Source organism: Stenella coeruleoalba (genome assembly GCF_951394435.1).
Source record: "Stenella coeruleoalba genome assembly, chromosome: 3".
Lineage (NCBI taxonomy): Eukaryota > Metazoa > Chordata > Mammalia > Artiodactyla > Delphinidae > Stenella > Stenella coeruleoalba.
This window is the reverse complement of record NC_137148.1, coordinates 21,773,881-21,797,842: the sequence shown is the minus strand read 5'-3', so window position 1 is coordinate 21,797,842 and position 23,962 is coordinate 21,773,881. Positions and strand designations below refer to the sequence as shown.

Below are 23,962 nucleotides of genomic sequence, written 5' to 3'. Positions count from 1 at the left end.
ATTGTATAGAAACAATAGACACAGTCTATTACAGTTGCCCTGACCCAGGAATTGAGCCTCTCCTGAACACTGAAGAGGAATGGCTTATAGATAGGAGTAGTTTTACGAGGAAAGGAAAAAGGTTGGTGGGCTACTCAGTAAGCTCCCTCAGTAAGTTCCCAGACTCAAGTCGTAGAAGCAAGAAGATACCCCCAGGGGCTTCTGGGAGCTGATAACCCTCACCCAAGCCTTAGAGCTCAGGACAGGAAAGGTACTAAATGTTTATACAGATTCCCAGTATGCATATGCCATCCTACACACACACACACACACACACACACACGCACGCACGCACGCGCGCGCGGGGCTATTTGGAAGGAAAGAGGTATGCTTGCTGCAGAGAGTAAACAGGTGAAACATGGCTTAAGCATATTGAAGACTGCTTCTAAAACAGGGGGCAGTGATTCATTGTAGTGGTAACCAAAAGGGGGAATGCAGAGGTAATAAAAGGAAACAACTGCCGAAAGAGTGATTCTAAAACCAGTAATTTTTCAAGTCAACCCCAATAACCAAGGAGGAAGCACCACCATCAGACATATTTAAGAGGAAATACCACCTCCTCCCAGCAGGTGATAAACTGTAAACAAATTGCTGGTCCCAGTTGTGACACTTATGGACCAACAGCACCAACAATATGTGAATAAGGTAGTCCAATGAGGGAAGACACAGTTGAGTTTGGCACACGAGCGCCCCAATAGGACTCTAAATATACTTACATGAATGAAAAACCAGAGCACCAACCCATTGAGGACTCAAGCCAATGGTACAAGGCCCATGTATTTGCAAAGAGGGTACATGTTCTTGGGTAAGCCCCTAAACTCAGTGAGGGAGGGGCTGGGCATCCTAATGTTTAGAATTGCCCTAGATTATCTATTAGCCGATCAAGGAGAGGTTTGTGGGCTGGCCAGTGTGTCATGTTGCTTTCATGTCAGTGCAGGTGGCCTGACTGAGGAAAGTGCAGACAGGCTACTAGGAAAAGCAACTCAAGTAACAGAAGCCAGCCCAGCCTCATCTGGCCGAACAAATTCGCAATGGGATAAAACAGGCCCTCCCCAGCGCTGCTTGGTTTCTACCTTTTCTGAGCTCCTTAATAACCATTGTTCTCTGGCTAATATTTGGGAATCCATAAAACTTCAAATGGTGGTCACTCAGGGATATGAGCAGTTTGGGCTAAGGCCTGATGACAATCAAAATATCTAAAGGTAGCTAGGGAAAAGTTCTCCTCAACATCTTTGGACGTTGTGTTATGACAACATCCAAATTTGTCAGAAAGCAGTTACAGAAGAAAGACAATTGCCCCTCAGCAGGGTAAAGAATTAGGAGCAGGACAAAAGACAGAGGAGGGATGTGTTAGTGGCAAAGCCCACTGGGGTCCCTGGGGGGAAAAATAAGATGGTAGGTGATAAGGTCTAATCTCTTCTTTTGTGCTTAGTCTAGATTCACTTGCCTATTATAGGGGGCTCTGTGCAGAGACCTTGCACCTAACATGTAGGATTAGAGTTCCCAGTGCAGAACCACTGCACCCAACACACCAACTTGGCAGACTGTGTGTAGAAGAGCTGCACACAACACCTCAATTCAAGATGTTGACCGGTAAGAACTGAGCCCCTCCCTCCCCATTGACAAGAACCCTATAAAGCAACCCTGCCAATGGCCTGTTGGTGAAAGTGTGTACTCTAGAGCAAGAGCTCGCACCTCTCCATTCTTTAATCAAAGGATAAAACTTTCCTTTGCTTCTGAACCAAACTCCTTCTATTGACATGAGTGACACTGGGCAGGAGAACCCTTTTTGGAGCCTGACTTTAAAGGGTCGGTAACAGAAAGTAGAGTCTGAGAATCTACCTGTATGATAAATGTATGAAACAACTTCATTGCCTGGGTTTGGAGAAAAAGGTGCTGACCTAAGTAACTTTGGAAATAAATGGAATCTTTTGGACTAAGAACAAAAAGAAACTTCCCATCATCATTCTATCTAGTTGATAAAGTTGCTTCCCGTGGAGTATGGGTCAGCATTTCTTATGCTGCTATACATGTATGCTGAAATTAAATAAGTGGCTGGTGAATAATGGAAGCCATGTTTCTCACTCCTGTGGTGGAAATTTATATATAAGCAAGGGGGGATGCTAGAGTGATTCATTTGGTTGGTAATGGATTAGAGTTGAAGTCATTAGTATGAACTCATGTTTAGGAGTACCAGAGTAGGAACACCTGAACTGTAATTGCTGAATTGCTAGCATCTCAATGTACAAGTCTGAGAGTTAAAAACTTCAGGGGGACCCAGAAACTTTTCTGAGACTTACCTCCAGGAGCTTGACCAGGTTCCCACAGCAAATATTAGAGAAATGTTCCCTCCTAATTACTAAGAAGGGGGAGGGGAACAGGAACCATTTTGAAATAAGCCAGAGCATTCAGCTCTTCTTAACAAGCTTGTCCTCAGGGGAAACTAGTTAACCAGAAGCCTAACCTTCTGGGTTTTATCAGAGCCTAATTCACCTGGGGGAAAGGAAACAGCCAGCTCCAGTCACTGCCAGCCTTCCATATAGAAGGGAAGTATGCAACTTCAGCTGCCTCTAGCCATCCTGTCCCACCTAAGAAGGGAGAAGAAAAATAAAATCACTTGTGGAGTTCACAGTCCATAGGCATAGACTCACTAAAAAAAGTGAGACCTAGGGCTTCCCTGGTGGCGCAGTGGTTGAGAGTCCGCCTGCCAATGCAGGGGACACGGGTTCATGACCCGGTCCGGGAAGATCCCACATGCACGGAGCGGCTAGGCCCGTGAGCCATGGCCGCTGAGCCTGTGCTTCACAAGGGGAGAGGCCACAGCAGTGAGAGGCCCGCGTACCGCAAAAAAAAAAAAAAAAAAAAAGGAGACCTCATCATAGGACTATAGAAAGTTTCCCCTCCTCCCATGCCTCACCACCACATTACTAAAGGCTTATTTGCAGCAGTTCATTTTATGTAGTACATCGTGTCTGGTTATCAAGAAAAAAATAAAAGTATTACCAAAAGGTAAAAGGTACAATTTGGAAAAACAGAGCAAGCATCAGAACCAGACATGGCAGGGTTGTTAGAATTATCAGACTGGGTATTTAAAACAACTATGATTAATATGCTAAGTGCCCCGATGGAGGAAGTAGACAGCATACAAGAACAAATGGGCCATGTAAGCAAAGAGGTGAAAATCCTAAAAAAAAAAAACACGTTAAAAAAATGCTACAGATCAAAACCATTGTAACACAAATAAAGGGTGCCTTTGATAGGTGTTCAGTAGACTGGACACAGTTGTGGAAAGAATCTCTGAGGCGGAGGATATATCAACAGAATTCTTAAAACCTGAAAAGCAAAGAGAACAGACTGAAAAAACAAACAAACAAGCAAAAAACAAAAAAAAACCAGAATAGAATATCCAGGAACTGTGGGACAACAACAGAAGTTGTAGCATATTCATAATGAGAGTACCAAAAGGAGAAGCAATAGAGAAAGGGACAGAAGAAATATTTTGAAAGAATAATAATGGAGGATATCCCAAAATTAATATCAGACACCAAACCAGAGATCTAGGAAGCTCAGAGAACACCCAGCAGGATAAATTCCAAAAACAATCAAACAAACCAATAAAAAAAACACTACACCTAGACATAATCATTTTTAAGCTATAGAAAATCAAAGATAAAGAAAAAAATCCTGAAGGAAGCCTGGAGGCTGGAGGAATACCTTACCTACAAAGGAGCAAAGAAGAATTACATCTGCTTCTCTTCAAAAACCATACAAGAAGAAGAGAGTAGAGTGAAATATTTAATATGTTGATAGAAAAAAAAAACATCGCCCTAGAATTCTGCACTTTGTGAAATTATCCTTCAAAAGTGAAGGAGAAATAAGGACTTTCTCAGACAAACATTGAGGTAATTTGTTTCCCGTAGAACTGCCCTGCAAAACATTGTTAAACGAAGTTCTTTAGAGAGTGAGAAAATAATATAACTCAGAAACTCAGATGTACGTAAAGAAAGGAAGAACATAAAAATGAATAAGTTAAAAGAAAAACCTTTAATTTCTTATTTTTATTCTGAATTGAACTAACGGACAATAGTTTGTTCAAAATAATAATACAATCTAGATCTCAAAGAAGAGGTCTGGGTTGATTATGTGTGTGTGTCTATATATACACATATACATATATATATATTTATATTTGAAATATTCCAACATGTATATGGTATTCAAAATCATTAAAAATGATAATACCAATAATATATTTGTTTATGGAGATATATACATAAATTTCAGAAACAGACCTGATTAAAATAAAGAGGCATTTATTTGTGGTTTTTTAGGACTGCAGCCTAGGAGACATAGATTCAAGAACACTTGCATTGTGTTCGCATGAACTAGAAAATGTGGGAGGCTTATAAAGGGTACTGCAAGGTTACATTAAGTTGTTTGTCAAGGATTAGAACTGGAGCTGGCAAGAAGTAAAGGTGCTTGTTAAGCCAGTATTGGTTGGGGTTTGAAATTACTACAGAGTTGTGAAGCAGGGAGAACTTTGAAACTACAAGGTTGCAGCTAGCAGCTGCTTGCAGGAATTGTTTTGAACGTGGCTAGTGGTGTCCTTGAGTGTGATACAGTTCTCAGTGGTGCAGGGGTGTGTCTGAGGCCAGATCCTCGGTGGATGCCTGACTCCATTTTTGTATGCCTGAACAATAATTACTTCATTATAATTTCACTTGTCATATATATATATGTATATATGTACATATACCTATATCTATCTATCTGCCTATCTATATATGTACATGCTTACATATATGCTTACACATGCTTAATTATAAGTGAAATGATTGACAACAATGATACAAAGGATGGGAGGGAAGAATTGGTATTATTTTGTTATGTAAGGTACTCACATTTCCTGTGAAGTAGTGCAGTGTTACTTGAAAGTGGACTTGGATTAGTCATAAAGGTATATGGCAAATTCTAGGGCAGCCAGTCAAAAAAAGTAGAAAGAAGTATAACTGATACTGTAAGAAAATAGAAAATAACGGAATTATATAGAATGCTCAGTTAACAGCACAGAAAAGAAGAAAGAGTGAAAGACAACTAGGAAGAAAGAACAAGAGTAACAAATAGAAAAGAGTAACAAATATGGTAGATATTAATCTAACTATACCAATAATCATTTTGAATGTCAATGTTTTAAATGCACCAATTAAAAGAGATTGTCAGAGCGGATTGAAAACAAAGACCCAATTAAATGTTGACTACAGGAAACCCACTTTAAATATAAATACACCTATAAAGAGAAATTTTTTTAAAAAGTAAAATATTTTGTTCTTTTTTATGGCTAAGTAATATTCCATTGTGCATAAGTACCACATCTTCTTTATCCATTCATCTGTTGATGGACATTTAGGTTGCCTCCATGTCTTGGCTATTGTAAATAGTGCTGCTGTGAATATTGGGGTGCATGTATCTTTTTGAATTAGAGTTTTCTCTGGATAATATGCTCAGGAATGGGATTGCTGGATCGTGTGGTAATTCTATTGGATGGACCTAGAAATTATCATATTAAGTGAAGTAAGTCAGAGAGAGAAAGACAAATATATGATATCGTTTATATGTGGAATCTAAAAAAATGATACAAATATATTTACAAAACAGAAATAGGGTAAAAGGTGTAGAAAGCACACTTGTGGTTACCAGGGGGAAAGAGTGGGGAGGGATATTGGGATTGAAATATACACACTACTATATATAAAATAGGAAACTAATAAGGACCTACTGTATAGCACAGGGAATTCTACTCAATACTGTGTAACAACCTATATGTGAAAATAATCTAAAAAAGAACGGATATATACATATGTATAACTGATTCACTTTGCTATACAGCAGAAACTAACACAACATTGTAAATAACTATACTCTAAAAAAATAAAATAATATAAATACATAAAGGTGTACCATGTTTATAATAATCAAAAGAAAGAGGAGTAACTATGTTAATTTCAGACAGAGCAGACCTCAAGGTGAGGAAAGTTATCAGGGATAAAATATAATGGAATATCTCTAATACCTTAGTAAAATGTTGAATAAAATATCCACTACCATGCTGCTTGTGAATTGTAAGACTGTAAGTTGAACACTTCATGTAAAACATGTTTACTTATTTATTTTTAGTTAATTTAATTTAATTTATTTATTTTTGGCTGCGTTGGGTCTTCGCTGCTGCACGTGGGCTTTTCTCTAGTTGCAGAGAGCAGGGGCTACTCTTTGTTGTGGTGTGTGGGCTTCTCATTGAGGTGGCTTCTCCTTGCAGAGCATGGGCTCTAGGTGCGCGGGCTTCAGTAGTTGTGGGATGCAGGCTCAGTAGTTGTGACTCACAGGCTCTAGAGCACAGGCTCTGTAGTTGTGGCACACGGGCTTAGTTGCTCTGCAACATGTGCGATCTTCCCAGACCAGGGCTCAAACCCGTGTCCCTTGCATTGACAGGCAGACTCTCAACCACTGCGCCACCAGGGAAGCCTTTGTGTATGTTTTTAACTCATCCTAATCATGCATTATTTTTACAATAGTAATTAGTTTCAGTAATAGTCAATAACTAATAAAAATAGGTCCTAGACGTTTACAAATACTATGAAAGTTATGAAATGGCTTTCAAAAGCAGGTTAGAGCAGAGAGAAATGAGATTAGGAACATTTAGAATACAAGGAAACTGTGAAGAATAAGAAGAATAGAAAATTAAAGAAATAACAGTGGTTACTCCATGGACTGAAATTGCATCGTGATGCTTTGGAAGTTTTATTCTATATCAACCAGGAAGTGATAGACTCACTGTGAAGTTTAGCTTGTGAGTCTTTGACTTCCGGAGAATTGAATACAGAGATTCTCCCCTGCACTTTTTCAGGTTGAATATGTGACTAACTGATTTGTAATCTGAAGTGTCTTATATAGCAAATTAAAAATATGCCATGTCTATTCATTATAATTTACCTACCAAGTGCCAATGCCTTCTACACTCACTATTCCATTGCAAAGTCCATCCTGTGTTTACCTGCATTTACTAGAATTTTCTTGTTGAACATATTATTTTTCATATAATATCACCACCTCCTGTTTTATTGCAAGACTACACTTTGAAGTTTTTTTCTATCTCTATTTCTCAACCTCATTAACATACTTATTCTTATCTCATGTATTTTATTAGATGTTGCATATTTTATGTTTTATAGAATAAAACAAGCAATTCTAAATTAACCTGTTCTGCATCTTATGCAGCAATCACATGTCTATGCTTACCTATGTAGCCAACTTCTTCAAACAGTTGGTAAAGGTTGCCATACCTATTTTTTAATCACTCAGTTTTCACCTCACTGTAATTTGCACTTCCCCCATCCCATTCCCTAAAATATATTTTGCTAAGATCAATAGTGATTTATATGACACTAAACCCTACAGCAGTTTATATTGCTGACCACTGTCTTCTTGAAACCCTCACCTTTTTTGGTTTCTTTGATTTTTTTTTTTTTAACACCGGCCTCTTGATCTTCTCCCCCCAGCCCCACATCCTTTCTTGAATTTCTTCAAATCTTGTTTGTAGAACATCATTCTCCTTATTTCAGTTTTTCCCCAATAAAAAATATTCATGTCAGTGAATTCAATTGCCACTTTTATCAGATTTTTCTCACATTAATACTTTTAGCCCAACTCTGTCCTCTGAGCTTCATACCTATGTATTTATATTCCTCTATGACAGCTTTCTTTGAAGTCTCAATTCACCTTAAAAAGAACAAGTTTGAAATAAAACCCATGAACTCTCCTTCCACAATTTTATACTCTAGTAGGGTTCCTTATTTTAATACATGACAGCACTATAAATTTTAAACTTGAAAACCTAGGAACCAAATTCAACATTTTCCAATATTTTTTAGTCATTTTATTACTTAAATATCCCTTGAATCTATCAGCTTTTCTTCTTTACTATCTGGCAATTTTTAGCCACCATAATCCTTAGTTGGAAATATTGCACATACCCAATGGGATAATTCAGTCTATCTCAGTATATACAAAGCTGATTCTAACAAAGCCATTTCCTATGTGACAAGTAGAGTCCTCCTATCAAAATTCAGATCTGATTATATTGCCCTCTGCTTAAAGTATCTCAATTATTTTCATTTGTTCTTAGATAAAAGGCAAAATGTATTAAAATAGAAAACAAGACTAGATATTCTGACCCTACCTACCTGTCTACCTTCATCTAAACATATTCCCATCTTGATCGTGGTGCTCCAGATACACAATTATTTTATTATATTATGTACTCCATGTTTGCTCTAGCACAAGGCCTTTGCTTTGCTTATACTCTCTTCTCTCAGCCTAGAACATTTCCATTCATTCCTCCATTTGCCATGTTAATTTCAATTCTGTCTTCAATTTCAGCTCTATCATTTCATTAGATAATCCTTTGCTAACCTCCCTAACTATAAATTTTTTTCATGATGCATTTTCATAACACCAAGCGTCTATTTAGCACTTTATAAATAAGTTTTAATTTTATATTTATTTGTGTGATTCATTAATATCTGTCCCTTAGTAGATTCTGTGCTAAAGAATTTCTTTTCATTTTTCTTTCATTATTTTATTCCCAGTGTCTAGAAAAAACCTGATAGACGGAAGGTGTCCCTTAAATATATGTAAAATGGATTAATAGGTAAAATATGAATAAAATAAGTTCCATGATTTTTACTAAATATCTTATTATTCTCATATGTATGTTATTATGACACGCATTTTCATGGTATTCTTATAGAGTGTGAAGTGGTTTTGTATTTTGGAAAATAAAACATCTGTCAGACTCTCCTATTATTACGAACACTTAATCCCAAGCATTATCCATGCCAACTCTATAGGAATGTGGGAGGGGGACATAGATCTGAAAGCTCTATATTTGTAGTTAGATACCCAGATGAATAGACTAGTCTAGATTTTTCCAGAAATAGAGCTCCTTCTTGGAACCACACACTCAGTATTAGTTTAGTAGGGAAATTGTGACTTTTGCTTTAATTTATACCTAGTAGTTCACTTAGTTAAAATGCTATTTGCATAATGTATACCCTTCCAATATTCATCATCAGCATAGGTAAAAAATTAAAATGTCGAAAGGTCAAAAGAAACTATAACTGACTGTATTGCTACTCAGTTAAAAGACATCTGGGGACATTAGTCAGTAGGACCAACCACAGAATAAATTAGTGGATTAAAAATGGATATGGTTATTCAGGGAATTGTGTGAGATGATAATAAAATACCTGGGAAGGTTTAATGATGAAAACTGCTAAGGAAAACTGCTGAACAATCATTAAAAGTATACTCTAACATCTTATGTTTTTTATCATTCCTCCTAGTGATTCAAATGTTAATAATCATATTTCTAAAATGGCATGTAATTATATCTGTAAGAGAAACTGTAGGAGTAGTTAGGCCTGAAAAGACATAGGTGGCATTTTAAGAGTCCTGCAAAGAGCAACCTTTTTGGAATTAAAAAGCATGCTACCTTTTAATATTGGTTAAATCTAACATTTAATGAGTGCAGATTATGCTCCAGACATTCTCTTAGGAGCTATCTTGTTTAATTTTTATAATAACATTCTTTTAACTTATTCATAATTCACAAAAAGGAAACTGAGGCTCAGTGGAATAGAGTGCATTTGTGAGTTTTTGTAGCCGAGATGGGGCTGAGCCAAGGTATAATTAATTGACTCCAAACTCTAGGTATGTTTTATTATGCCATATGATCCCTAGAATGCCAAGGCATTTTTCCCCTTAGAGAAAGATAAAATGTTAATACCCACAAGATTGTATCTCTGTTCTACACTGTGCATAATAACTAATAAAACTGCTTACATTTTAAATTATTCTCTGTCACAATGTTACCACTTAACCTGAGAAGAACACACTAATTTACATTCCAAAGGCAGTTTGTGATTTGAATTAAACATCAGTATACACAAGAAAGGCATCCTATGATGTTTTCCAGGAAGTTAACTTCTAAGCACTCATTAACTAATATATTTCCTTGGCAGATAAGTGGTAAACTAAAATATATTGTGCTGTCAGTGGAAACTGAGGGCTATTCTGCCTTCTGGTCTCAGCTATGGCAATAACTTGTATGACCTTGGAGAAGTCGTCATTTCATGTTTCTGGGTCATATTTTTTTTTTTTTTACTTTTAATATGAGGGAATTGACTAGATAATCTATATGCTTATTTTGAGCCTTAAAATATATTTTTTTAAATTTTATTTATTTTTTGCTGTTTTGGGTCTTCATTTCTGTGCGAGGGCATTCTCTAGTTGCGGCGAGCAGGGGCCACTCTTCATCGCGGTACGGAGCACAAGCTCCAGACGCGCAGGCTCAGTAGTTGTGGCACACGGGCCTAGTTGCTCCGCGGCATGTAGGATTTTCCCAGACCAGGGCTCGAACCCGTGTCCTCTGCATCGGCAGGCAGATTCTCAACCACTGCGCCACCAGGGAAGCCCCTAAAATAATTTTTTTAAAAATGAAATGAGGGCTTCCCTGGTGGCGCAGTGGTTGGGAGTCCACCTGCCGATGCGGGGGACACGGGTTCGTGCCCCGGTCCGGGAGGATCCCGCATGCCGCGGAGCGGCTGGGCCCGTGAGCCGTGGCCGCTGAGCCTGCGCATCCGGAGCCTGTGCTCCACAACGGGAGAGGCTGCAGCGGTAAGAGGCCCGTGCACCACAAAAAAAAAATAATAATAAATAAAATAAAATAAAATGATTATAGAACCCTTCTTACAAAGATGACAGTCCTCCTAGTTCCTGCATCTTAATCAATCCACTTGGACCGTCTTCAAACCAGAAAACATTTTCACTTCATTCCTTTCCCTTATCTCCAATGGAATAATGAGACATAAGCACAAAGAAGGTTCCTATCACATGGACATACTGCAGATTATTCTTCCATAAAGCCTTCCTATCCCACTGCTACCCAGCATTTTTCATAACAGATGTGTGAAGGCGGTGGATTTTGTTAGCATTCCAATGACCTGGCATACAGGATGGGGGCATTGGGACCTTGGGTACCAGCGCTAAGGGAGCTACACACAGCTCTGTACAAAGTAGCTACCAAGCAGAGTTGCATATTAGTGCCTGTACCTCTACAGCACCCTACCGCAACTGGGGGAGGTGAAGCTACTTGAGTATTTAGGAAGTGGGTTGACTTTGTGGCTTTTTATGCTGTAACTTCATGTATTTACACTTACCAAAAGCTTTTGTTTTACACTTCCAAAATTTGGCCTGAATTTGATCACTTCTCTTCATATCTACAACTGTCACTCCAATCAAAGCCTCCCTGATCATGAATACAATTTTGTTAATTGCTCCTTGGTATCATTCTTCATCTGACATGATCCATTTTCTTTATAAGGCAAAAATATCGATGCCAATTCATCCTTTCTGACTCAGACCATCCACATACTCCATTGCAATGCTAAACCCGCCTTTAACACCAGCTCCTTTGCCCATTCTGAATTATCCACTGTCGACTTGAAAAAATACAACAACAACATGAGAGTTGCGAGTTAAGTTTTACTTGGGGCAAAATGAGGACTGCAGCCCGGGAGACAGCATTTCAGATAGCTCTGACACACTGCTCCAAAGAGGCAGGGGGGAAAGTCAGTAAATATGTGATTTTGGTGAAGGAGAAATACATGCAATCAAGCACATATTTTTTTACAGAAGGTCTCTGCTAGCCTCGTGCAGGTTACTGCTAGTCACGAGAAGCAGACGTCACCATGAAGGATTTTTTCTAGATATGAGGAGATACAAGAATTCAGCTCATAAAATTGGCTCCTGAAAATATCGACTATCTGAAGACCTGTTCTGCCAGTTTTTCCCAGAGCACAGAGTGCCTCATTTCTGCTCTTCACCGGAACTCCTTTCAGGGGGTGTTGAAAGTCAGCAGCTGCAACAGCACATGACTTAATCCTTGTAGAGGTAAATGGCAAGTGCCAATGGGAAAATGCCAATTTGTAGTTGACACCACACTACCTTCTATGTGTTCCCAGATTAAGTTAAACCAGTTCTCACCTTAGTTTTTGGGCCCTGCTTATTCTCTTTTACCCCACATTTTACATGGTTACCTCCTGTAATTATTCATGCCTAAGCTTTAAGAAAATCCTTCTTGAATACCTGTTTAAAGTTTCCCAACTCTCTGCCCCTCCCTAATTATCACTCTTTTATTTTATTAATTTTACTAGTCACTCTTATATTATTACTTATTTTTTAACATGAATATTTTTTCTATTAGGTTGTATCCTTCATGAGAACACTTTTTGACAATCTTGCTTGTCTTGTTTAATTGTGAATTCCTAGCAAAATCATTTTAATATATATGAGATTATATAATAAAGAAAATGAGAGACAATAAGAGGTAAATGAGTACAGGAGTAAAGACACACCAAAATCTCTACAGCTAGAGATTTCTGTGGCACTTGGGACACAGCATTTTTCTTGCATGTGTTCATTGCATGTTTTCCTATTCATGTGTGATGTACATCTGATGTAAATTGTATGATCTCTATGATCTTGTCCCACTATAATAAGCTTTATGTATATTCATATATAGTTAAAAATCCTACCTTCAGAAGAAAATAATCTCATCAGGGTCAACATTATGAAAAAGTATAAAACACAGAATGCTGAACTTGTTCCTTTTAGATTAATATTTGCTTAATAAGAAGGTGAAAAATTCATATTTCCTCAAAATGCTACAGTTGTTTCTATACTTAGATAAAAATACTCAGATACTTAGATCTGGATTTACTTTTATTAAACAAAAAGTTTTAGATAAGATAGTCTAGCTTGCCATGTTTTGCACATCACAAGTAGTTTATTTGCTGATGCAAGTTGATTTGGACTTTTTGTAACTTTATTTCTTGCTATAAAATAAAATATTGGAACTTGGCTTGTGAGTAGCAGAAATTCTTTAGAATTGCTCCCTCAAGAGAATGAGTCCTCAATAGAATGTTGTTCTGAAAAGATGAATAGTATTGCTGGAACATAGAAATCTTTATTGAGATATATTTTTGTTTTCTTGTATTGTAGTGTTATTCTTTTTCTCCAAGCATCATTTAGAATATTAGTTTAAAAATGATTCTGAAACTTAGTTGAAATAGAGACAGAAAGAAGAATAGCAAGGTAACAATGATAAAGTTCCAAAGACAGAAACTAAAAGTAGTCAAGGGGGAAAGATGAACTAAAATTGCTAAAAGAAAAAAATAAATTGATAAAAGAAATGTCACTTTAAGACCTCAGAATAAAATGAAAGACAGGTTCAATTTAACGACTACTTGGTGGCTTATATTAAATGGATTGATTTTCCCATTCTAACATTTAATAGAAAATCATCTATATTCCAAGACAAGGCTAAAATTTGAGTTGAAGAAAACTTTATGCATTAAAGACTTCACATGATGTTTTCCACTGAAACAGCTATGAAAACTTAGAAAATATTTTAAAAGACTAGAGGAAAATTCTAGGTTTTATTTGATAATTTTTATTGTTCTCAGCTCTAGATTAAACTTTATACATCAAAACCTATTAATGGGACTTCCCTGGTGGCGCAGTGGTTGAGAGTCCACCTGCCGATGCAGGAGACACGGGTTCATGACCTGGTCTGAGAGGATCCCACATGCCACGGAGCGGCTGGGCCCGTGGGCCATGGCCACTGAGCCTGCGCATCTGGAGCCTGTGCTCCGCAACGGTAGAGGCCACAACAGTGAGAGGCCCGCGTAACGCAAAAAAAAAACCAGAACTATTAATGAAATTACCTGTATTTGTCTACAACATGTTTAAAGATTTTTGACTCATTTTATGATTGTTATAATTTAAGTCACTGGTAATGATGTCACCATTCATTACAAGAGAATGGTAATTTAAATTCATCTTACTTAAAAAAAAATATTCTTAGTGGTATAATTGTGTTGGCCATAGTTTCAGAAAACTAGATAGAAGGTGTCAAAACTTAAAGTACTGTTATGATAATCTTTTCAAAAATGATGATAAACATTTATTTAATAATAACTTTCTTGACCAGTATTCACAGCTTTTCCACCACTAATCAATTTTAACATTTTCAATCTGATTCATTTTCATCAGCTTTATCAATATGAAATTTTTGGAGGGCTTAAAATTTGTCTAAGCTATGTGTCTTAAATGTTAATGAACATATAGAATCAGTGTTCTTATAATAAGGTAATATTTTAAGTTAAAAGCAAAGGCACATCTTTTATTAATTTAAATGACCTTGTTTTATGGATACTATAGAATTTCATTTTAGAAACTAATTCGGATATAGTGGGTTATCTGATAATCTTATATCCCATAAAACTAATGCTTTTAAAGTGATATTAATTATAAGGACACCAATGACATTGAATTTAGGACCCACTCTGGCCCAATATATCTTATCTTAACTAGTTACATCTGCAGAAGACACTATTTCCAAACAAAACACTTTCTAAGGTACCATTAGACATAAATTTTTGCGTACACTCCTCAACCCACTGCACACGGTGTAAGGAGAAAGAAAAGATCCACACAAATTGTATTAAACCTAACAATGTTACAGGCCAGTTTTAATAATCTTCAAGAAACAGATATTGTCTTATAGAAACTCAAGGGTCTAGAGCAGGAAATTTACTCACCTTATATGAGACCCATGTAACACTGCTCCAAAGTGGGTAAGAACACCACTGCAAAGGAAAAGGAGATCTATATGTATATGTATATGTGTATGTGTATCTATCTATATAAATATGTAAATATATTATATATGTAAATATATATGTAAATATATTATATATATGTAAATATTAGGTTAATGAACAGCAATGCATTAAATATATATCTGACAATATCAGGGAAAGTTTATCTTAGAAGAATTCCTTATATAACTGAATATGATAACAGATTAAAGGAGATGAAGCCTATGCTTCTTTTAGTTGAAGTTAAAAAATTCTAACTTGATAAAAATTCATCATCTATTCATAATAGTTTTATTCAAGCAACCAACTATAGAGGAGACATTTCTCAATATGATGCTAGGTATATAGGGAAATATAAGCTTTAAAATGAAATAAAATCTTTAACTTGAAAGCATATTTCTAGCCAGCATCCATTTATTATCTTTTATTTTTCAAGAGGCACTTAAGCAAGTGTCTAAATGTTTTCTGTCTAGAAAGAGAAGATGTGTAATTTTATTATGGTGGAGTAATCAATGTAAGTTTATGTTTAATAAGGCATCCATTAAAAGCAGAGATGTCCTTTGAATGATTCACCTAAATTTCCCCTAATAAGCATCCTTGCAAACACTATTGACTGCAGCAAATTTGAAATTAAACACTGAAATAATTTTACCCTTGCAGGTGATGGCTGTTTTCCATAGGATCTTTCTGTACAGTTTTTGTAACTAATTGCAGAATATCACATGGAAGCTATTTTTTTTTTCCTGGAAAGAAACATCTTAAATGCAATTTAATTAGCACAATTACAGAATATATATAAATTTAACACAAGAAATTCATCTCATTTACAGTTACCCTTATGTAACCATCTTCTTAAATTCTCCCCTACTTTTGCAACCAAGCACAATAATTAATCTGACACTTTTTATATTCACAATATTGTGTAAACAATTTTATTTCCTCCCAAGTTTTGCCATTAAATGCAAAAGAGATTTGTGGTCTCTGGTTTCTTTTCATTTTAATCAAGAATGAATGAGGATATTTCGGTCTTATCATTTTCTAATTCCATTTTTCAGTTCTAGTGCTTCCTTTGAACCAATTTGCTTCACGATCAAATGTTTTGAGTAGAAGCATTCTCCTGATTGTGTCAGTCTTATTTCTAAATAAATATAATATTTCCATCAGTAAATATTTTTTTCTTTTTATTAGTAGTGTAGCCTAGGTAGCATTTTATCACCATTTCTACCACATTTAAGCCAGAGATATAATTTACCATGCAATTTAGATTTTAATTTCCCTTACAATTTAAGGGACACAAGGACACAATCCTACTTTCTAATCTGGTGTGATATTGCCCTTCCCTTTCTAACAAAATTAGTAAACAATTTTGGATAATTTCTGAATTATCAGGAAAGTATGTTAACTGGTCTTTAACAAAGAGAGGACATACTCCTTCATTATTCAACTGAATAATACCAAGAGATTAATTAAGAATTATCAACCATATATTTTATTTTAATTGTGTCCTGAGAGATTTGTTAATACTAAATTCCTTTAAATTGTTGCCCTTTCTTTCCTCCAAAGAGATCACACAATCCATATGTTGGGAGTGCCTGTATTTTTCTAAAGTTCCATGAGCCACAAAATCTCATGATATCCACAAATAGGTATATGTCCTGGGAAACAAATACATTCCCTTATGAGTTGCTATACCTTCTTTTTTGGAGCACATGACTCGGATTAGTTCAGCCAAATGGGGAAAGGGCTTATTATCGTTAAGGTGGCTCTATGATGGAGGTATGAATATAGTTAATTAGGAGAAGAAAATGCCTTTCCCCTTATTTGTGGCAAAGATAAGCATTCTGGGAGTGTTAAGCCTTGTATTTGTACTAGGCCCATGAAAATTCATTATGTAATAATTAGCATCACATGAAAGACAGTTAGCAAGTCACTTCCACAAGGCATCAATTGCACAAAGATCTTGAACAAAATAATATATGACCTACAGCATTGTTTGATACAAAACTAGTTGTTTGATACAGTGTTTAAAACATTCAACAGATAATACGTCTCCAAAAATACTAGCCTTCCCGACAGGTGGATTGCTCAGTCTATTTTGGAAAATCAAAAAGAAAACAAACCAAAACAAAACAAAAAGCTAATAATTAGGAGCAAGTGAAAACACCTCTAACTCTCAGGATATAATTAAAAATAATCACTAATAATAAGCAAAAAATAATAGTAAATTATATGACAATATAATGATAATTTCTTTTTATCATTATCTCAATAATTTATCATTATCTCAATTTCAAACATTTATCTCACTGTTTTTTCCCATATGAAGTTTTAAGCATATGGGAAAAAACATTGAGAAATATCTAGTTGAGAACATTCTTGCAGCCTTTAATAACTCATCAAAATGATCTTTATGAGAAAGAGTCTTTCTGGGGTTGAGAAAATTCTCCTTGTATAATGAGGGAAGACAATTCCTAAATCAAGTACATATTATTCTGAAATTCTATAGTCATGTATCTGTTTTTAATGTTACTTCTGTCAATATTGGGGTTTCCAAATCTCAATTAATTGGATACTCCTTAGGGATATTTTTATAGACCAAATTAAAATGTACTGACTCAAATAATCAGCTTCCTATAAAACAAAACGAATGTATTTATAGTAGAAAATTAGATGCTACAGTAGCACATATATGTTTCCTAATGTTAACCCTACAAAATATAAATAGAATACATTTTAAGATTATTTAAATATATATCAAGATTCACATATTTCCACAAGTGTAGTATCAAATATTCAATAAATTTGCTATCAAATTTGTAATAAAGTGTTAAGGATATTACTATTCCTTTCCTTGAATGCATAGTGAGGAGTAAAAGATACTGGCTCTAATTAGCAAGGCAGTAAAAGATACTGGCTCTAATTAGCAAAGCATCCCTGTATGTACGTTACTCAAGAAAGACCTTTGAAGAGCCTCGTGTTAACTTTTAAAAGCACGTTTCTGTTGCAAACAAAAGACAGAAACTTCAGAATCTTTTTCTGTCTTAGGAAGGTACTGCCCTTATCTACTTTATGCCAGGATGGAGGAAAGATTATTCACATTTTTGGAAAAAAAAATTGCACCCTATTATATAGCCTGAGACCAATCATCTGATCTGAAATTGATTCCTCATGTGACATTTTTCATAAATTAAATACATCCACAATGAAAATATGTGCCTTGATATTTAAATCCAACTCTTCTCTGCACTCCCCTACCTCACTAGACCTCTGAGTGCTTGAAACCCATCTGTGCAAGGTCGCCATTTAACGTGTCTTTGTGTCATAACTTCCATTCACATCAATACTCAGTGGTATTCAGTGTGCAACTTAAATTACATAAATATTGTTAATCCAAGTCCATACACTGTGTATGCTGTAGAAAGTATGCACTTAAAAATTTTTTTTTCAATAAAGGGCTAACTTGCTAGATAATACACATTTTCTGATTTGAGGTTTGGCCTCATCATTTTTGAAAGTCCATGGAAATGCAGAAGAGAATTGACAGAATGCTCCTGTCTAAATGCCTTCTAAAACTTTATCGAAAGTATAACAAAATTATAGAAAGTATTATATATCAAAGGGGAAATAAGTCAAGTATAGACCTTATATCCATTAAAAAAAATTGTTTCTGCAAGGAAACAATTTTGTGATTAAACTGTGTTTGTTTCTGATTCTTATTAGGTTATTATTTGTACTATAGTTATAAAAAACATGCTATTTAAACACTTGGTGTATTATTATGGCTAACTAAACTCACAAGGGATTCCTGTCAAAACCCATGTTTTTATATGTTTTCGTAAATATTCCTAGGGACCTGGTAACTCTGTGTTGTTCAATCTACTAACAGCTAAAAATATATAAAATTGATTTTATATTTAAACAAAAAAGTAATTGGTCATAATCACTCAAAATACAAGTTACTTATATGTATAATGCTAAATATTGTTAAAAAATAAAAACACAACTATATTTATTTATTCTAGTACCCTAAGATAGGTATGACCTCTAAACCTTTTATTCTTTTAAATCTCATATATTTTCATATATTTAGTGTTTCATATTACACTCAGTTTATGAAGGAGGAATTGATGCAAAGCTGCAATGCATGCTTAGTGTTACTTCAAAAAATGCTTTTTGAAGAAAATAGTTTTCTTATTTGTGAATCTACCTTAGATTTAAATTTTATTACAATGTTATTGATCACACCCTTTACATTTACATTATATTTGGCAAACCCCATATGTGCTCTGTGATTTTTATGGATTTCTGATACAATATATAAAGGGCTATCAAAAACTCTTCCAGATCAAAGCCCTCTAACAGAATTAGATATCACTAGCAGTATAATAGAAGTGTTCCTTTATGCAAACATCACATTAAAATGAGATAAATGCAAGAAATGGTCACAGCGGCACATATGTAAATATCACATGGCAAACTAATTTGAAGTAGGTATTAAGTACTCTGAGAGACCGTCGCTTTAAGAATAACCAGATTTTACAAAAGCCACATTCTTTGAGGTGATGATGGTTCCCCAAATGGTAGGGAAGTGCCAAGAAATGCCTCTTCATGGGAATGTTAAATACTATAGTTAGAGCTGGGAGCACCAAGAATCAAGCAGCAGGCAAACTTCTGGGAAAGGGAATCATGAGTCTCCTTGAGGGCAAACGTTAGTAGAACACTAAGAGAAGCAGGGACATCTGATACAAAACTTACAGCAGTAGTAAAGTGAAATCCCTGAGCTTGGATCTCTGGTTCTCCACTCTGTGTGTGTCTCTCTCTCTTTCTCCCTCACCCACCACACTCACTGAGCCAGGTCATCCATTGCATCGAAGAAATCCCCAGTATGATGTTGCTTCTGGTTGCAATCCAAAGCCGAGGCAGATTTTCTATGGAGGAAAATGTTCCCATTTTAAGTTTATAGGACAAATATTGAAGGAATGAGTGCATGTGCAGAGATTATCAAACCCAGAAAAAGCAAACTACTTTAAGTCTGGGTTATCAGAAACATACAAACAAAGCAAATAATAACAAAACAAATCTAGATCCTTGAAGACTGTAGACTTAAATATCAATATCTGTATTAGTCAGGGTTCTCCAGAAAAACACAACCAATAGGAGATTTTATACATATGTTAAGTAAAGTGTTGGCTCACACAATTATGTAGGCTAAATCCCCACAATCTGCCATCTGCAAGCTGGAGACTGTGGTGTACTCTGAAGGCCTGAGAGCCAGAGCCAGTGGAAGGTATTTATGGTGCCTGGATCAGCTGCTATGATGAAAGCCAACATATGAGAAAGGACAGAGTCAAGAAAACCACAAAGAAATTGTAGTAGGCCCTCCTTAACACCAGACTTGATTTTTTTTTTTTTTTTTTTTTTGCCGTATGCGGGCGTCTCACTGTTGTGGCCTCTCCCATTGCGGCGCACAGGCTCCGGACGCGCAGGCTCAGCGGCCATGGCTCACGGGCCCAGCCGCTCCGCAGCATGTGGGGTCTTCCCGGACCGGAGCACGAACCCGTGTCCCCTGCATTGGCAGGCGGACTCTCAACCACTGCGCCACCAGGGAAGCCCAGACTTGATATTTTTTGATTCATAAATTCCCTTCATTGTTTAATACAGTTTGAGTAAGTTTTCACCTCTTTGATATAAAATATTTCTAATGAATAGACGTTAAATTGGCTCTCTTGTGTATAAATAATTTTATAACAAAAATTAACACCTTATTTGTTTAAGACTATACACTATGTGTTATGTTAGCTACTCATTCCTTGAGAATTATTTGAATATAGCAGCAAAATGTTCATTCTTCACCATGAAAGTTTATAAAAGGACAGTGTAGGATTGATCTTAATCAGTTATTTTATATACTCGTGTACAAAATGGAAACAAGATATTCAGAAAACCATGATAGATTCCTCCTTTCTGAGTCTCTCTAAGGAAAACCTCTAGTCCAATAGGCCAAGGGCATTATCACAAGCCCTTTAGATATTAGTAACTAAGAAACTTTAGAAAACTGATAGCCATTCTTTACAAGTGCACACATAAGGAGATTAGAGATGACTTTGCTGAATCAGCATAGTATTATTAACTGACAATCAGCCTGAAGAAGACAGCTCATTAGCAACCTAAACCATGAAAACACACCACAGAGAACTAAAGATCTCCATGGGTGACATGGAGCTGAAAGCTGTCAGTGAATACTGCTTCTTCTTCAGCACAATTGCCTTTAAAAGGAAAGTTAATGGGAAAAAATAGCAAACCAGATCAATAAAATCAGCATGACCTTCAAGATGGCAGGAGGCAGAGCACGTTATCCAACCAAGTTAATGGTTTCCCGAGGAGAGACTCCACTTATTTTGAGGATTTTGTTATTTGTATCTGACTTGAACATTATATACACAACTTTGAAACATAATTACTTAAAAATTGACCAAACATGTTCTATATTTGACAGGAAATCACAAGGAACCGTCATTAAGGCTATATAAAGATTAAAAAGGCAGAGCATATTTGAAGCAGTTTTACAGAAGTATCAAATAAAACAAGAATTTTTAATGAAAGGAAAAGAATAGTTGGGGTATCTGTATAGTTTGTGTTAGAAAAATAAAGAAATGGAAGTATTTGTTCAAAAGCATAGATATAATTGGCAAGTTCACAAAGAGGAAAATGTCAAATAACTGAGAAATAGTTATGCTTTATGATTAAAATAACTATATAAAACCAATAAGTAATTTCAGACTCTAATAACCTCTATGATATAATTCTACATTTTCTTTGAATTTGTAAAATTTAAACACAAGTGAAGAGTACAAATATAATCAGTAGCCACTAAGGTATAAATAAATATATAGAAAAGAAAGATATATATAGAAACATATTTGTATAGATATAAAAACATCTAAGTTTTGTGAGCAAAATTAACACATATATACACATATACATACAGATAAAAGGAACATTATATATAGATATGCACATATAAAGAATGTCTGTGTCTATATATATGTTTATATATATATGATATAAATAATATATCATTGGTTACTATACTTAAATATAAAATAGAATTTCTGTTAGCAGGGAAGTAAAAAAGTTACCTTAAATCTAAATCACAAATCTCAGAATAAGTATTACTTTTTAATCATTGTACATCATAACAATTGACATACATTTATTTGAACAAAAATAATAAATAACAAATAAGTTAAAAAAATAAGTTCAAAATGCCACAAATAGACTTACAGTAACACTTTGACACAAAAGCCTTGTAGGCTTAGAAAAGAAAAATTACTGTTAAAAACAATATTTCATTTTATAGAAAGTGAAATGAAACAAAATTGAGATCTATGCTAATATTCTAAAGATGCATAAATGTGTTTCATACTTTGGCTTTTCAAGGTAATGCTATGAATAAAATATAATATGGCAATTAGAAAATACACAGTTGCAGAGTATAGCAGTTATTTTCGTAGGGAAAATGCATATTCATAAGAATATTATACACTTCAAAAATCACCATGTTTTCAAACTTTTTCTAAAATTAGAGTGAATTCCTTTGTTGAAACCTATTGCAAATCCTAAATCTCTATTTTTATGAATGTAGAAACAGAGATTATAGGCAAGTGACAGATACTTGAATCAAAAGTGGTTTGAAACAAGTGATGCGCAGATGATTCATATTTGTAGGAAACAGTCTATCATTTGGCATTAAGAGAAAAGAAAGGCTACATTGTTGAAAAAAATAATTCTTCAAGTCAGTTGGCTAGGGAGAAATAAAGACTAAAACTTTTTTAAATAAGGAAGTTCTCAGTCAGGAATATTGCTCTAGCCTCTCTACAACACAAACTTCCCTCAAATAGTTGGTCCAGAAAAAAAACTTACCTCCTATAAATATTAATAACTTAAAAATGAGTCATATAAATTTAAAACATAAAAAGGAAATGAAAGAAGTGAATATGAAGTACACTTATTAAGAACAATAATATTGTTTGAGGTGCTGCATTAATGTTGTGAACAAATATTATTATTCAAAAATCATAAATCTGTATCCTACATAAAGAGTTTAAAAATGTAAACCACAGTATATCAGGGAAGAGTGACAATATATGAAAGAAGATGAAACTTGCATTGGCAGGATTAAGAAAAGAGAAAAAGAAGGATAGATTGTCCAAAAAAAAATGAAGGGAAGGGCTTCCCTGGTGGCGCAGTGGTTGAGAGTCCGCCTGCCGATTCAGGGGACGCAGGTTCGTGCCCCGGTCCGGGAAGATCCCACATGCCGCGGAGCGGCTGGGCCCGTGAGCCATGGCCGCTGAGCCTGCGCGTCCGGAGCCTGTGCTCCATAACGGGAGAGGCCACAACAGTGAGAGGCCCGCGTACCACCAAAAAAAAAAATAAAAATGAAGACAAGCCTCAAAAGATCCAATGGAAGAAGAGATTCCAAAAGAAAATCCAGTAAGGAACATTATATAATTCTAGGCTATGTTACTAAAACAGATACCATCTTTGGCTTCCAGGTCTAAAGGTTTTAATTATAAGACAGTGTTTCTCAAACTTTTTCATCTCAGAAATCTTTTACTTTCTTAAAAACCACTGAGAATCTGAAAAAGCTTTTATGATGTGGGATATAGCCAATAATATTTACCATATTTGAAATAAAAACTGAGATATTTATATTTATTAAATGATATTAAAATAATCTTAATAAGCCCAATTTATGTTAACATAAATAGCATATTTTTATTTAAAACACATTTCCATTATAAAAATTGTGAAAAGAATAGCATCATTTACATTGCTGTCTCCCTTAATTGAAGACAGGTGGATTCTCATATCTGCTTCTGCATTCAATATGTTTTACCATGTTATTTTGTTGAATGGCATTTAAAAAAAGTCTATTCTCACAGAAATATGTAGTTGGAAAAGGGTAAACATTTTTAAAAGACTTTTCAAATAATTGTGGATCTTCTTTGATACTACAGCAAACATGGTGTGGAATCTAATCAATGATAAAATCCATTGGTCTTGTACTTTGAATGCATCTTTAATCAAATATGATTTTGTTATTGTATTTTCTCATCACCCATCTTTCCTAATCCTTAAGACTT

At 35.2% G+C, this 23,962-nt stretch overlaps 1 long non-coding RNA gene across 1 annotated transcript in view; it reads left to right on the top strand.

Moving 5' to 3' along the window:
• The window catches only part of LOC307183967, a 63,690-nt gene that overhangs the window by 844 nt on the left and 38,884 nt on the right, over positions 1-23,962 (top strand). The gene's annotated exons all lie outside the window — the stretch shown is intronic.